The sequence below is a fragment of the Cyanistes caeruleus genome, chromosome 3 (assembly GCF_971803275.1).
Source record: "Cyanistes caeruleus chromosome 3, bCyaCae1.hap1.1, whole genome shotgun sequence".
NCBI classification, from domain to species: Eukaryota; Metazoa; Chordata; class Aves; order Passeriformes; family Paridae; genus Cyanistes; species Cyanistes caeruleus.
Window position 1 is genome coordinate 91,503,799 of NC_141703.1, and position 12,473 is coordinate 91,516,271.

The 12,473-nt window shown below is 44.6% G+C and overlaps 1 protein-coding gene and 2 long non-coding RNA genes across 4 annotated transcripts in view; 1 reads left to right on the forward strand and 2 right to left on the reverse strand.

Annotated features, from left to right (window-relative positions):
• LOC111939233 (uncharacterized) overlaps positions 1-921 on the reverse strand; it is an 11,980-nt gene extending 11,059 nt beyond the window's left edge. The window contains exon 1 of the long non-coding RNA XR_002869207.2: positions 727-921. This is a non-coding gene — a long non-coding RNA (uncharacterized LOC111939233). The remainder of the gene's footprint in view (positions 1-726) is intronic.
• LSAMP (limbic system associated membrane protein) overlaps positions 1-12,473 on the forward strand; it is a 977,049-nt gene that overhangs the window by 88,185 nt on the left and 876,391 nt on the right. The window lies entirely within an intron of this gene.
• LOC147654344 (uncharacterized) lies at positions 4,268-9,039 on the reverse strand. The gene is made up of 2 exons (XR_015284989.1): positions 8,898-9,039; positions 4,268-8,366 (listed from the first exon to the last, which is right to left on the reverse strand). It is a non-coding gene; the product is annotated as an uncharacterized LOC147654344 (long non-coding RNA).

Sequence of the window (12,473 nt, forward strand, 5' to 3'; positions counted from 1 at the left end):
GGTGCCACAGTTATGATTTGCCCTTTGAAAGGGACTGGTAGTGTCTTTAAAGCAACAGCTCCTGAAGAAATGATAATAGCTATGCAAGATGCTATTATATGGTGTTGAGTGAGGCCATCCTGGCTGGCTCTAAGGCTAATTGGATTGGTCAAGGCTGGACTTTGAATCCTGTGCTCAGTTTTGGGCCATGCACCACAGGAGAAACATTGACATGCTGGAGTGAGTGCAGAGAGGGGCAGTAGAGCTGGTGAAGGGTTTGGAGCACGAGTCCTACCAGGAACAGCTGAGGGACCTGGGGCTGTTCAGGCTGGAGGGAAGGAGGCTCACAGGGACTATTCTTCTTTCCAACATAACCCTGAAAGGAGGTTATGCTGAAGTGGGGGCTGGGTTCTTCTCCCAGTTAACAAGGGGTAAGACAAGAGGAAACAGCCTCAAATTCTTCCAGATAAGATTTACATTTGATATCAGGAAACATTTCTCCACTGAACGGATTGTCAAACACTGGAACAGCTGCCCAAGGAAGTGGTGGATTCACCATCCCTGGAGGTATTTAAAAGATGTGGCATCTAGGAGCGTGGTTTAGTGGTGGACTTGGAGTGTCAGGTTAATGGTTGGGCTAGATGATCTTCGAGTTCTTTCCCAACCTAAAAAATTCCCTAAGTCTGTAATGGAGGAATTATGCCTGAAGAGCAGATGGTCCTTCCTTCCATCCTAACCACGACTAACCTCGGTAAGTCAGAGTTTACATGTGTCTGTCAGCTGGGACCATCCAGCTTTCCTCACTTGCCTCCACCCTGCAGGAACAAAGTGCTCCTCACAAGGAGCGGGATTTGCCAGAGCAGCGTCCCGGAGCGGGCCGCGCCGCCGGGCTCGCCTCCGCCGCCGCCATGACAGCGGCGCGCGCTCCCGCCGCCAGGTGTCGCTGGGCGCCGAGGCCGCGCCGGGGGCGGCGGGAGCGCGGGCCGGGAGCGGGGAAGGAGCCTGAGGGCGCCCGGTAGGGCTCGGCCGCAGAGGCCAAATGCTGCTGGGAGCGCAGCCATGCATCTCCCTGGTCTGCCCTGGTCCCTCTCCGCAGCTCCTTGGGGAGGAGAAGTGGAGAGGCGGGTGCTGAGCTCTCCCCAGCTTGTCATCCAGTGACAGGGCGCGTAGGAATGGGTGAAAATTGTCGCAGGAGGGGTTCAGACTGGGCGCTACAATGCATTTCTTAGCCGAGAGGGTGGTCAGACAGTGGAACAGGCTTCCTAGAAAAGTGGTTAATGCCCCAAACCATCAATGTTTAAGAGACATTTGGACAATGCCCTTTACAACAAGCTTTAACTGTCAGGTCAGCCCTGAAGCCATCAGGCTGAAGGGTTACTATAGGTCCCTTTCAGCAGAAATAGTCTGTTCTATTCTGTCCTGTCCTATTCTTTGGTTATTAAATTGGTTAAGTTATTAAGTAAACATTAAAAAAACCCGCAAAATATCCCACCAAAAATTCCCACAACCTCCCCCAGAACAAGCAAACAAACCAACCCAATTAAAAAAACAACAACAAAAAGCAACAAATTCCACAAACAAAACCACCCCCCCCAAAAAAAAAAAAAATAAAATCCACAAACAAACAGAACCAAGAAAACCCCACCAAACCAAAACCGAATAAAAATAACAAGAGAATGTATCTGGATAACTTGTAGTTGTCATTGTATGATGTATTTTATAAGAGGACCTTTGCCTTGTTTCCCAAATTTAACCAATTTCTAATCTGGATAATTATGTTCTGCCTAATCTTGTACTCTTATAGCACTTGTTATTCTTCTTCATTTGCTGCCTTAAACTGTTGTTGCTTTTAAACAGCTGTTTCGTTCCATCACAGAGAAAGCTGCACTTCAGGGAAGGGCAAGCACTTGTCAAATAATGTTAGTTCAATAATTTATACAGTGTTTTCCCCCCCCTATTTTATAATAAATTATTCACCTTGTATCATTTTGCATTATTCATCTGGTTAACTGAGGTAGCCTAACAATTTTAAAATGTATTTGTCAAAAAAATTTGTTGAATTACTTTTGTCAGTTTGTGGCTTTTTTCCCCCGAAATAAAAGCTTTGACAAATAATCACAGTCCTTAGCTGTCCGGCCCATGTGGTCAGTGAAGTGGTTTGGATAGATTGATGGTGAACAGTTTTGTAAAACAAAACAAAGCAGCAAAGCAAAAAGCAAAAAGAGCACAGCTGAAGCCCATTTTCTGAGATTTTGTATACTGTGAAATGTAAAATACAAGTGTCAGCTCTGTTTGTTAGCTGATCATCTCTTGGATGGCAGAATCTCTGAGGCCATCAACTTGCCAACTGAATTAGGGCATGGAGATTAGAAAAATGCAGGTTGAAAATATGTTGGAAAGACCTGTTTGCTGTCTCCCACATTCCTGAGGCAGCTTGTGGGCCTTCAGAATATTACAGCTTAAGTTTTTTATATCCACTATGAGATTGCTGAAATGCTTGTCTTCAAGATTTCTTTAAACTTGGTATGTTTGGCATAAGATGAAGCCTGCTATAGGGTAGGAATGCATGTGCAGGTGGGGCCATGTTAGGGATTTCATACAAGTTTTAAATGGTAAAGTGGACTGTGCTCAATCCCCTGAAATACTTGTGCAGGATTAGATAGAAACAGGGGATAGAAACAAAAGCAAGTTCCTCCCTTGCCTCTAGAGACTACAGAAGAGCAAAGTGAAAAGTACTGACATGCAGATTGAGGTGTGCTGAGTTGAAGCTACTTGAAAGATGTGTTAAAACCATATGAGGTCTTACCATGCTGTTTGAATAACTGCTTTGCTGGACCTAACCAAGTATTTGTGAATTCACGGTGTTCTTTTTTTTTAAAATTGCTAATGGTAGCCTTTGATGGCTTCAAGGCAAGACATGCAGCCTTCCAGTTCAGTACAGGGTGAATATTGGGAAAAGGAGAGGACTTGTAAAGGGGCCTTGATCCGGATCAGGAAGGCATCAAGCTGCACATGTGCAGGCCCTATGCTGTGAGCTGGGACTTCTCAGCAATTTTCTGGAGGTGAAATGAAGAGTAGTCAGTGACTGTGGCTTGATGCTGGGCTTTGGAAGTCTTTTGATTTGACTGTTTTGCCACAGGTGACTCAGGACTGCCTCACCTGGTCTGTTCTTGGTGCTGTAAAAGGAATGCTCTTGTGTTTTTCTGTGCCAGGTTGCTACACATATCAGTATGTTACCGCTGGTTTCCTGTTTAGATACTGCAGACATTAGGACTGCAGAGCTACTTTAACTGTATCCTAAAAGTCTTTATGAAGCATTGATTGGCCAAGAAATGAGAAGCAGCAGGAAGCCACAGCTTTCTGACTTAGGAACTTGTAAGCTTTCATACAGCTCATCTTGAGCTTTGCTGACATGATCTCACTTGCTAATGTTTTTTTTTGCAGAGCATCCTATGTAATGACATAATTAGTGTAAATTGCATTTTATTTTTAAATCATCCCCTTTCCTTCCTGATTTTTTCATATCTAAATGTCAACTTTTATGGTAAAGAGTGGTGTGCTGCAGAGGCTGAGCAGAAAAACACTTGTGCAGGTGGAAATCTGCTGGTGGAGCTTCTGTGATGATGTTGAACAGGAGCTCAGGTGGTTGAGGTCAATGTTTTTTTAAGGCATTGCAAGTTGTGTTTGATTTTGTTTTCTTCTTGCAGCCCAAGTCATCCTGCTGTATCAGGTATTAAAGGCTTTAAATTATGAGTAGTACTGGTGAATTGCAAACACATATCCAGATTTTACAGTTCAAAGGTAAGTGATAATGTTAGTGCACCAAACCTGTTCAAACATGATGTGGTAAAAATCCCCCTCCCTTAATATGGTGGGAATTACTTTTCACACAATACTTCCCTTTCTCTGGAAGATTAAATTCAAAGTAGTTGGAGCTCTGGGAAGGGATGCTATTAACTTTCTTCAGCCATTATTTTTCATTTCTGGTCATTCCACTCTGCCTTACCGACTCTAGATGGCATTAAGAATTCTAATACACTTTCCGTTTTGCTTTTTCTTGTCATTATGGTAAGCTTTTTAGGAGCAGACATAGCTTCCTTATTGAATATATATGCAAATCTGACACCAGAATTTGGTTCTTGAATCCCTCTTGTCATAACAATACATGAAAACCAAAATAAAACAGAATAAAACAAACAACAACAACAAAAAGTTGAACAGCTGATTAGGAATTTTGGAATCGGTACAGATACCAGTCCTTTTTTTCAAAGCAAAGATTCAGTCAAGCTCAGAAATCAAAATATTTACCTCAAAGTTGTGTAATCACAACAATAAACTATTGATGCTATCAGTTGTAATAGAATCTCATCATAGTCTTGAACATCCATGAGCTGATTCACTGCAGGCTAGGAGTATCACTGTTACCATTTCATGCATTGGAAAACTGAGGCATATATAATAAGTGGAGGTTTACTAAAAGTCAGAGACTTCTGCAGCTCAGTCACACTTTTTCTCCCTCTTGTTCATCTGAATTCTTTAAAGTTGGCTTCTTAATTTTCTTCACAATATTCATCAGGACAGAATGAAAGCCTGTTCCCAAAGCTAAGGGAAGCTGAAAAGACAATGAAGGACTTGGAAAGATGTAGGCTCCAGAAACTGGATTCTGGGCATGTACTGCCAGGACAGAGAAACTTTATTTAATTTTATAGAAAAATGTTCTGGTTATTTTACACTGAGATGCAAAATCTCATTTGCAGCCAAGCCCCGGAGGGAGTAAAAGGAACTTGGAGAGCTCATAAAGACAAGTGTAATAGGATTAATAAGAAAAAGGCCTAAGACATAAGCTTTCATTGTACACATTTCTTGCTAAATTTTAGTATTGATGAAGGTGAAATGCCAAAACGTAACCATGCGCTCATGTCCTTGAGGCAGTAACAGAGTATCAGCATTCATGTGAGCTGCTCCTGCCACCATTTTAAGAGCAAACACGTGGGAATGCTGCCTTTTGAGGTAGAGAGTGAAGGGAAAGGAGCAGGAAAGCTGGTCGTGAGTGGAGGCAGCTCCCCTAGCAGGATAAATATTTACCTTTTATTGAACATTCATGAGGGATGGAGGGTGTGCAGGGGAAGGCTTGAGGACCTTTTGACAAATGAAAGGGAGCACGGTTGAATGCCCAGAGAATGGACCAAGGGTTAACTTCCATCACCACTGATTAAATCCAGAGAGAGACACAGACTGATCAAAGACAATGAATGGGTCCTAAAGGGGGTCGGTTCATTGTTACATGGTGCCTTCGGTGCATCAGTTATTTCAGCATCTCCAATGCACCTGATGAATCTTTGATGACTGCCACCCAACAAACCTCTGTGGCTGCATGGGGCATCCAAGTACTACAGCAACCTGTCCTTTGCTCACCCAGACTTTTAACAGAAGAAAATGGAAGAAGGAGAGATGGGGCGAGGCCCGTCACATTTTCTTGACTGTTTGTTTTGCCCATCTGTCTATCTGCTGCTGCCAGTGCCCATGTTGTGGGAGAAGGATGATTGCATCATTTCCATACAGCTTGCTGTTCCAGCCCCCTGATTTAGGGTGAAATTTGGTTGTGCTGCTGGGTGTTGGAATGTTTGCCAGGTAGGTGCTACCAAGAACATTCATTAAAATAGACAGATGGGCACTCGGGTAGGAAGCAGCCATTAGAATTCTTGAAATCAACCAACTGTGAAATAGAAAAATCAAAAAAATGTATTCCTGAAGCCTTTAATACTAGCCTTCCCTTTTGGGGCTGTCCTTCTTACCTTTTTCACATGTGCACACCCACAAACAGAGAGCTATTTATGAAAATGCCACAGACAGGTTTTTGTCTTTTTAGGCATTTCTGTTTAGCAAGGGTTTGGAGGTAATCTGAGAATGGGTCCCTGAGCCAAAACTGGTGCATGCAAAATCCAAATGCAGTTTTGCTTGCAGATAAGCACTCAGGTTTCTCAGGCAGCTGGGGCATCTCAAGCTCAGGCAAGGTCTGCTCTGTACCTGCTTGAGTGCAGTAGGAGGAACACAGCCACTCACTGCTGGTAGGTTGGAGGTGAGATTCCTAATCACTTGTCTAGATGCATTTGCAACTTATTCTGATTCCTTAACAGCTCTTTCTGTCTGAGTTCCTTTGGCATTGTGATCACTCTCCATTAGCTCTTGCAAGTAGTGGCATGAGATGCCAGGATAGATACTGTCAAAATCAGACATCTTTGTTTTGTTCCTTTTCTTTCTTCCCTAACTTAGCACTGGAAAAAAACAAGATGTGTACGTTTGTCTTTTCACTGCTATGTCTAGAAGGGGGAGTCTGTGGCTATTAAAACCAGTATGTGTCAGTCAGATATATCAGATTAGGAGGGAGATCTCTTTGCTTAGGTATAAAAACATTGTCAAATCAGTCACTGTCTGGAGATAAACTGCTGTAGTGTCAGTATTAGCAGCTTCTTTTGGGTTTGTGTTTAATTCTCAGGGGATGAAGGGCAGTCCCCAGTACTGTGACTTTCTTGTAGCTGTGATCTTGGCTGAGTAACTCACTGGCATCTCTTGCAGGACCAGCCTGCAAGAACTGTGAATTTTCCTTGAGCTTTTATGATGCTAAGCTTGACCTTGATTTTACAGTATTTCTGCTTATCTGTCACTAACCTGAAGGGAGTAAGGACAATGTCAATGGGTGCTCAGGTATGACAGCAATGACTGGGGTAGAATATTTATCTGCTACTTAGATGCATAGTAAGAGCTTGTTTGTAAAAGGAGCAGACCAACTTCAGAAGATCTTTCTTAGTGCCCGTCCTTTATCATGCTGATGCGGATGACGCCATCCCAGAGAAAAACCTAAAGTAGGATAAGAGATTTGTACTGAGGAAGTGGAGACTGGCTCTCCACTGTTTTCCCAAGTGGGTCTATACAAAGCCAGCACCAGATCCTTGTGTCACTTCAAGGGTGTGATATCATAGACAGAGATTTTTCATTTCTTTGTGCTTTACCTCAGCTTTGGGCACAGGGAAATGACAATCCTGGTCTCCAGATGGTGTCAACTGGTGTAACCATCTGGGAGTGGGGCTTGTGAATTCAGGATAAGACATTCAAACTATGTCTTTTTCCTGTTTCTTTTTTCTGTTTACTGTGAAGCTCTTTGAGATCTTCTAAGGGAAGGTGCTATAAAGTACAAACCATTAGTCAAGAATATCTAAGTGCACATTTTTGTCTTGTTTCTCTTAGTACAGCACAACATTCTTTTTCATTGGCTGATTTATAACCCCTAGATCTGCAAGGTCATTTCCATTTGATTCTGTGGTGCTGCACTTTTAAATGATTCTAAAAGTTTCCTGTTACTGTTAGGTTAAAATTCATACAAATCAAACAGACCTTGACCAAAGGAATAGCCCAGTAAAACTGTAAGTTTCCCATACTAGGCCAGTAACTAGGAAGCAATTTGTAAAGGTCAGTGGTGCTTTCAGTTCCCTTTTTTGGCCTCATTAGCACTGTATACAGCTGCTTACAAGGGTCAGAAAGCACGTTTACCTCTCAAACACAGCAAATCCTCTGTTCCCCTCGCTTTCCAAGCACCTACGCCCTGTCTCCTCTTGTGCCCTGTACAAGATCAGGTGAGCCAAGAGGGTTCTTTTAGCCGAAGGCATTGCATCTCACAGTACAGGTATTGGTTGGGGGACATTCAGTGAACTTCTTCCCTCCTGACAGGGAAGGCACTTGCTTGCTACTTCATCTGAGGCTGACAAGAGTCCTTCCATTTAGTTAAGGTCCCATCTGCATCATCTTGTGATTTTCCAGCTGTAAGTGTTGCTGCCTCTGGAATCACGGGAGTCAGAAGCAAGACATGTCTTTGGTGATTAGATGTGCTCTCTTGGCTAGATCTGAGTTTGAAAGAAGTATGTGCAGGTCTTGAGCAGTGTTATATGAGGATATGATGCTTCTCTTTTCCACTGCTCCTGCCTCACACAGTGAACCCAGAATGTAGGGCCAAGGACACAACTGCTGCGGCTCCCTCAATTGTGAGTCATATTTTTCTGGCCAACGTGTTTCTGCATTTCCATTGTCTCCCAAGGTGACAAGTACAAAAGAAAAGGAGCAGTAGGGGGGGAAAAAGGCTTTTTGTCTTTTTAATCTCACCATGATACAGAATTAATCAAGCATCAAGGAGCATCACAGGAAACTGTTAAGCAAGTGGACTTGCCTGAAGCTGCGAAGAATGTGGGACAAGCAACCTACTGGCTGTGATATGATGCAATCTTCTAGAAATAAGATTCAGACCAAAGTGTGGCTGGTGAAAACTTCCAGAGTCCAGACTGGAGCCTGGGACCACACACCCACACTACTCTGAGTGAAGCCCATCTCTAGCTCCCCTAGAATGAGATGGAGACATTTAAAATGAAAACAAATCCATAAAAAGCTGCTGTTAAGCTGTTTGAGAGATGTCAATAATGCCATCATTTCTCTTTGAGGCGAACTTGTAGGCAAAGTCACCCTCTCCCCATTAAGAACTCTCAGGTCTCTACACTGCTTTGATACTTTCACACTGGCTTTGTCTCTCAGTGTCTCCTCCCTTCTTTGTGTGTGCCTCCTATGACAAGGAAGGTACCATTATGCAGTAGGATAGAAAGCAGTCCTGGAGTTGGCAGACTAGACCCTTTTTTCCTTGGAGGATGATGGTGAAGGGAATTGCTTCTGCTGGGCTTCATTTTGCAGTAACTGGTGTTCTGCCATCAGCTTTGATCTCCAGCCAGCTTTACACCTGCCAAAGATCAGTCCCCTCATCTGTGTCTACACATGTATGTCACTCTGTACTGGTTTCTTTCCTGCTTTTTCCTTCAATGCCATGGGAGACAAAGGGAACAGGTCCGTGTTATCTGATCTTGCAATTTTCATGTGTTTACCTTTTTACCTGCGTCTCCAGTGTCCTTAACTGCCCTTGCTCCAACCTTCTGTGCTGCCTTTTCCCACTTTGCTACTTCCTCCCCATTGCCTTTCCTCTTCTGTGCCTTCATGCACTGCCCCACATGGAGTCCTCTCCTTTTTGACATGCAGCCCCTTCTCACTGGTATGCAGTGAAGTCACAATGGCCTCCAGTTAGTCAATTAAGAGATCAAGTTTTACGGCTGTGCTATGTTGTTGGGGTTTCTTTTACCTATTTAGTATTATTTTTCCCACTCCATCTTGGCACCTACATTTATTTGAGACAAATTGCAGGATAATTCGTTTTTCTAATTTTCAAGAAGTGAATTCCTGGTTCCAGGGAGGCCAGTGTTTTGGGCGCTCAGTGCCAGTGATCTGGGGCTGCACACAGAGATTTGTGCTATGTGAGGAAGTACTTCATTAGACTTGTATTCCACGAAGACACTCTTGCTTCTTAACACCTATGATTTTAATTAAAACCTGGAAAGTGAAGAATCCTTGGGTTGTATTAATGTTTTCATTTCCATTAGGACAGGAGAGTTTATAAACATGAGCCGGGTTTATAAATTAGACCTTGTAAGAATATTATGTGCACAGTGCAGCAAAGGCAGACGAGAACTGGAGTGGAGCTGGCCCCATCTGTCTCTTGCCTTGGCTGGCTCTCGCTTTCCAGTGTCCTCCCCTTGGCACAGGTTTTACTGAGCTGTTCAAGGGTTCCCCCTTGGAGACTAAGCTAATGGCTTCTTCCATTTCTTTTTGTGGATGTTCTCCTCACTCAGCAAAGCAGGAAGAGAAGCAGATGTTTTAATCAGGGCCTTGCAAAACAACTTGCAAAGGTGACATTGGGTATAGGGATTTTGTGATCAGTTACATGAAAGGGGAGAGATTCTCCTGACCCAGTTCTTGTATGCATGTGTACACAGAGATGCATTCCGAGATAGTCAGGTCTAAATATTCATCCCACTACAGTCATCCACATCTAGAGTGTGAATATGTATCTCTGAGCATGCAGGGGAATGTGACAGAAGATGCAGTCTCCTCCAGAGATGATGTGACAGCTGCACACAGCTGTGCACAGGCTGCCCCAGGGGGTGCAGGCAGGCATTGCCCAGCAGGCACTGCCCAGCAGGCACTGCCCAGCAGGCACTGCCTGGCACAAACACTGATGCGAGGAACCGTGAGCCCCACACAGCCTGACTGTACTCAGCTGTGCAAACTGCACATGGGCCATCAGTGTGACACCAGTGACAATAACAAGCACTTGTGTGTTGCGTTCTGCTCAAGGACAGGTTTGCAAAGACATCCACAATTTTATGCAAGGGAAAGCGAAGTGTGGATAGATGAAGTGAGCAGATTCACACAGTTTGTCAGCAGCAGAGCTGAGAGTAAAATCTGGAACTCATGTGTAGGGATCCTGAGTTTCTATTCATAATTCCCACAGGGTAAACTTCCTACTCTTAACTGTAGTTATGTAACATCCTTGGAAATACTTTCCCTTGGAAGTGTAATGGTACAGAACAACTTATTTGTATCTCTGACCTTCAGCTGTAGTAGCTGGGGCTGGGACTTGCAGTGGTCATCAGTAAGGTCAGCACAGGAACACCTACACTGTGTGCAATGCAGCATCATGCAGGAATGATACCTGAGCTAATCTCTTCGGGCGGTGTGTGGTGTAGACCACACCCTGTTAGCATTTGCTTTTTAGAGGGTGGGTACCCAAGTTTCATTCTAAAGTCTGGCTTCTCTTCCATATGCAGAAGGATGGATGCTGTGTTAAAACCATGAAGCCCCCCAAAGGATCTGCAGCAATGAGTTTGAAGGCATTTCACATGGGCACCTGTGCATGACTGTAAATGTTTCTGTTCTGCAGTCTAAACTATGTGAATGGAGTAGGCCATCTCTTCAGTTCTTGAAGACACTGGTTTAGCACCATAACTGCTGAGCTGTCTGAGCTCGTTTGCAAGGTAGCACCTGGGATTCAGAAACAGCTCAGTTTCCATCAATGGCTGAGGTGGTACAGGGAGTGTAGGAAGTTGGGAATAGAGCTCCTGGGTGTGCCTGCTTCTCCCCATCTTCCTCACAGTATGACTGGATGTTTTGACATAAGGGTGATGTTCAGGAGAAAGGAGGAAGGCGTACTCACTGTCAGCCTCTGTCTCCTTGAGCCCAGTAGGGCTGCTACTGAGGTATCCTTCCAAGCAGCTTAAATAGAAACGTCTGGTGACAAAATGAAAACAAATGAAGAAGCCGGCGAGACTGGCTGGCAGGGGTTCCCTTCCCTGGTGCTGCCAGCCCCGAGAGGGAGAGGAGGGGCTTGCTGGCACTTCCAGTCCCAAAAATGCATCTGAGTTAGTGGAAGGGGCAGTGGCAGGGGAGGAGGAGGGAGTGGATAGCTTCCTGGGCAATTTTTCTTGAAACTCTGCTGAACCCACCAGAGGCTATTATTTAGGCTACCTGGCAACATGGGCTCTCAATGTCTGTTGACACTTGGAGGGTCTGGGTCACTGCATCCCTGCAGAAGGAGGGGAGAGCTAAGGTCCCTCAGTCAGGGTGATTCCAGGAGCCTCCCCTTTGGCAGCACTGCCTCTGCTGCTCCTGTTGCCACTGCTCAGGTTCAAGGGGACACCAGTGGTAGTTCAGAAACCGTTGCTGCTTTTTGAAAAACCTTTTTTGCTTTCTGTCTTTCGCTTTCCTTCCCTGTATTTCTACAGGAGAGTGTTGGTCACCTCCTTTACAAAACAGTCCTTGTTTATAATCCCTTTACTTACCCAGTCCTTCTCACCTCTATGTGGCCCAATGCCCTTCTTTGAGAAAGGGTTGAAAAGGTGATAGCTATTTACCGGGAATGAATTTGCCAGAAAAAAGTCTTGCCTGACCCACTGCCTACTTAGGGAGGCAGTAAATCATTGGCATAGCATAACCCCTTGGGCTGAGTGAGCAGGGCTGGATGTGAAGGGAGTCAGGCACTCTGAAAACCTTCTGCAAACATGGCACATTGAGTTCCATCCAACAATGCTGCTCCAAGGGGCTCTTGCAGGGACTTCACGTTTTCAATGAGTGAGAGTAAGTGAGGCGGGAGGGGAGAAGGGGATTGGGAGCTGCATAGAAATGTCGTGGTAACACCCGCACGTTAATGGCAACACTTCTCCAAGAAATTTCTCTTGAGAGTTCCTCATTATGCAAACAAGTCTGGCAAATGATAATGCCTCCTGTACTTCCAAGGATTAATGTATGTAAATGGAAGAATTGCTGCTCGTTCCCAAAAGCAACATTCAGTTTCCCACACCGGAGCCAGTGCCTGGGCCAAGGGTACTGAGTCTCAGGGTACACGCAGACTGCTCTTTTCACTCCCCTTTCATACCAGCTGACCCCTGAACTTTCTAAGGTCACAAGACTAAATGCTTCCTTCCTTAAAACATCCACGCTGGGTAGATTGTTGTGCCTTCTGTCGTGGCCTTCTGTGTATGTTGGGGTCAGTATATGTCACCTGCAGCTTGCTGAGGATGCTGTCACATGTCCTGGTGATCTCCCAGAGAAACAAGCAGGGTAGATCCTGG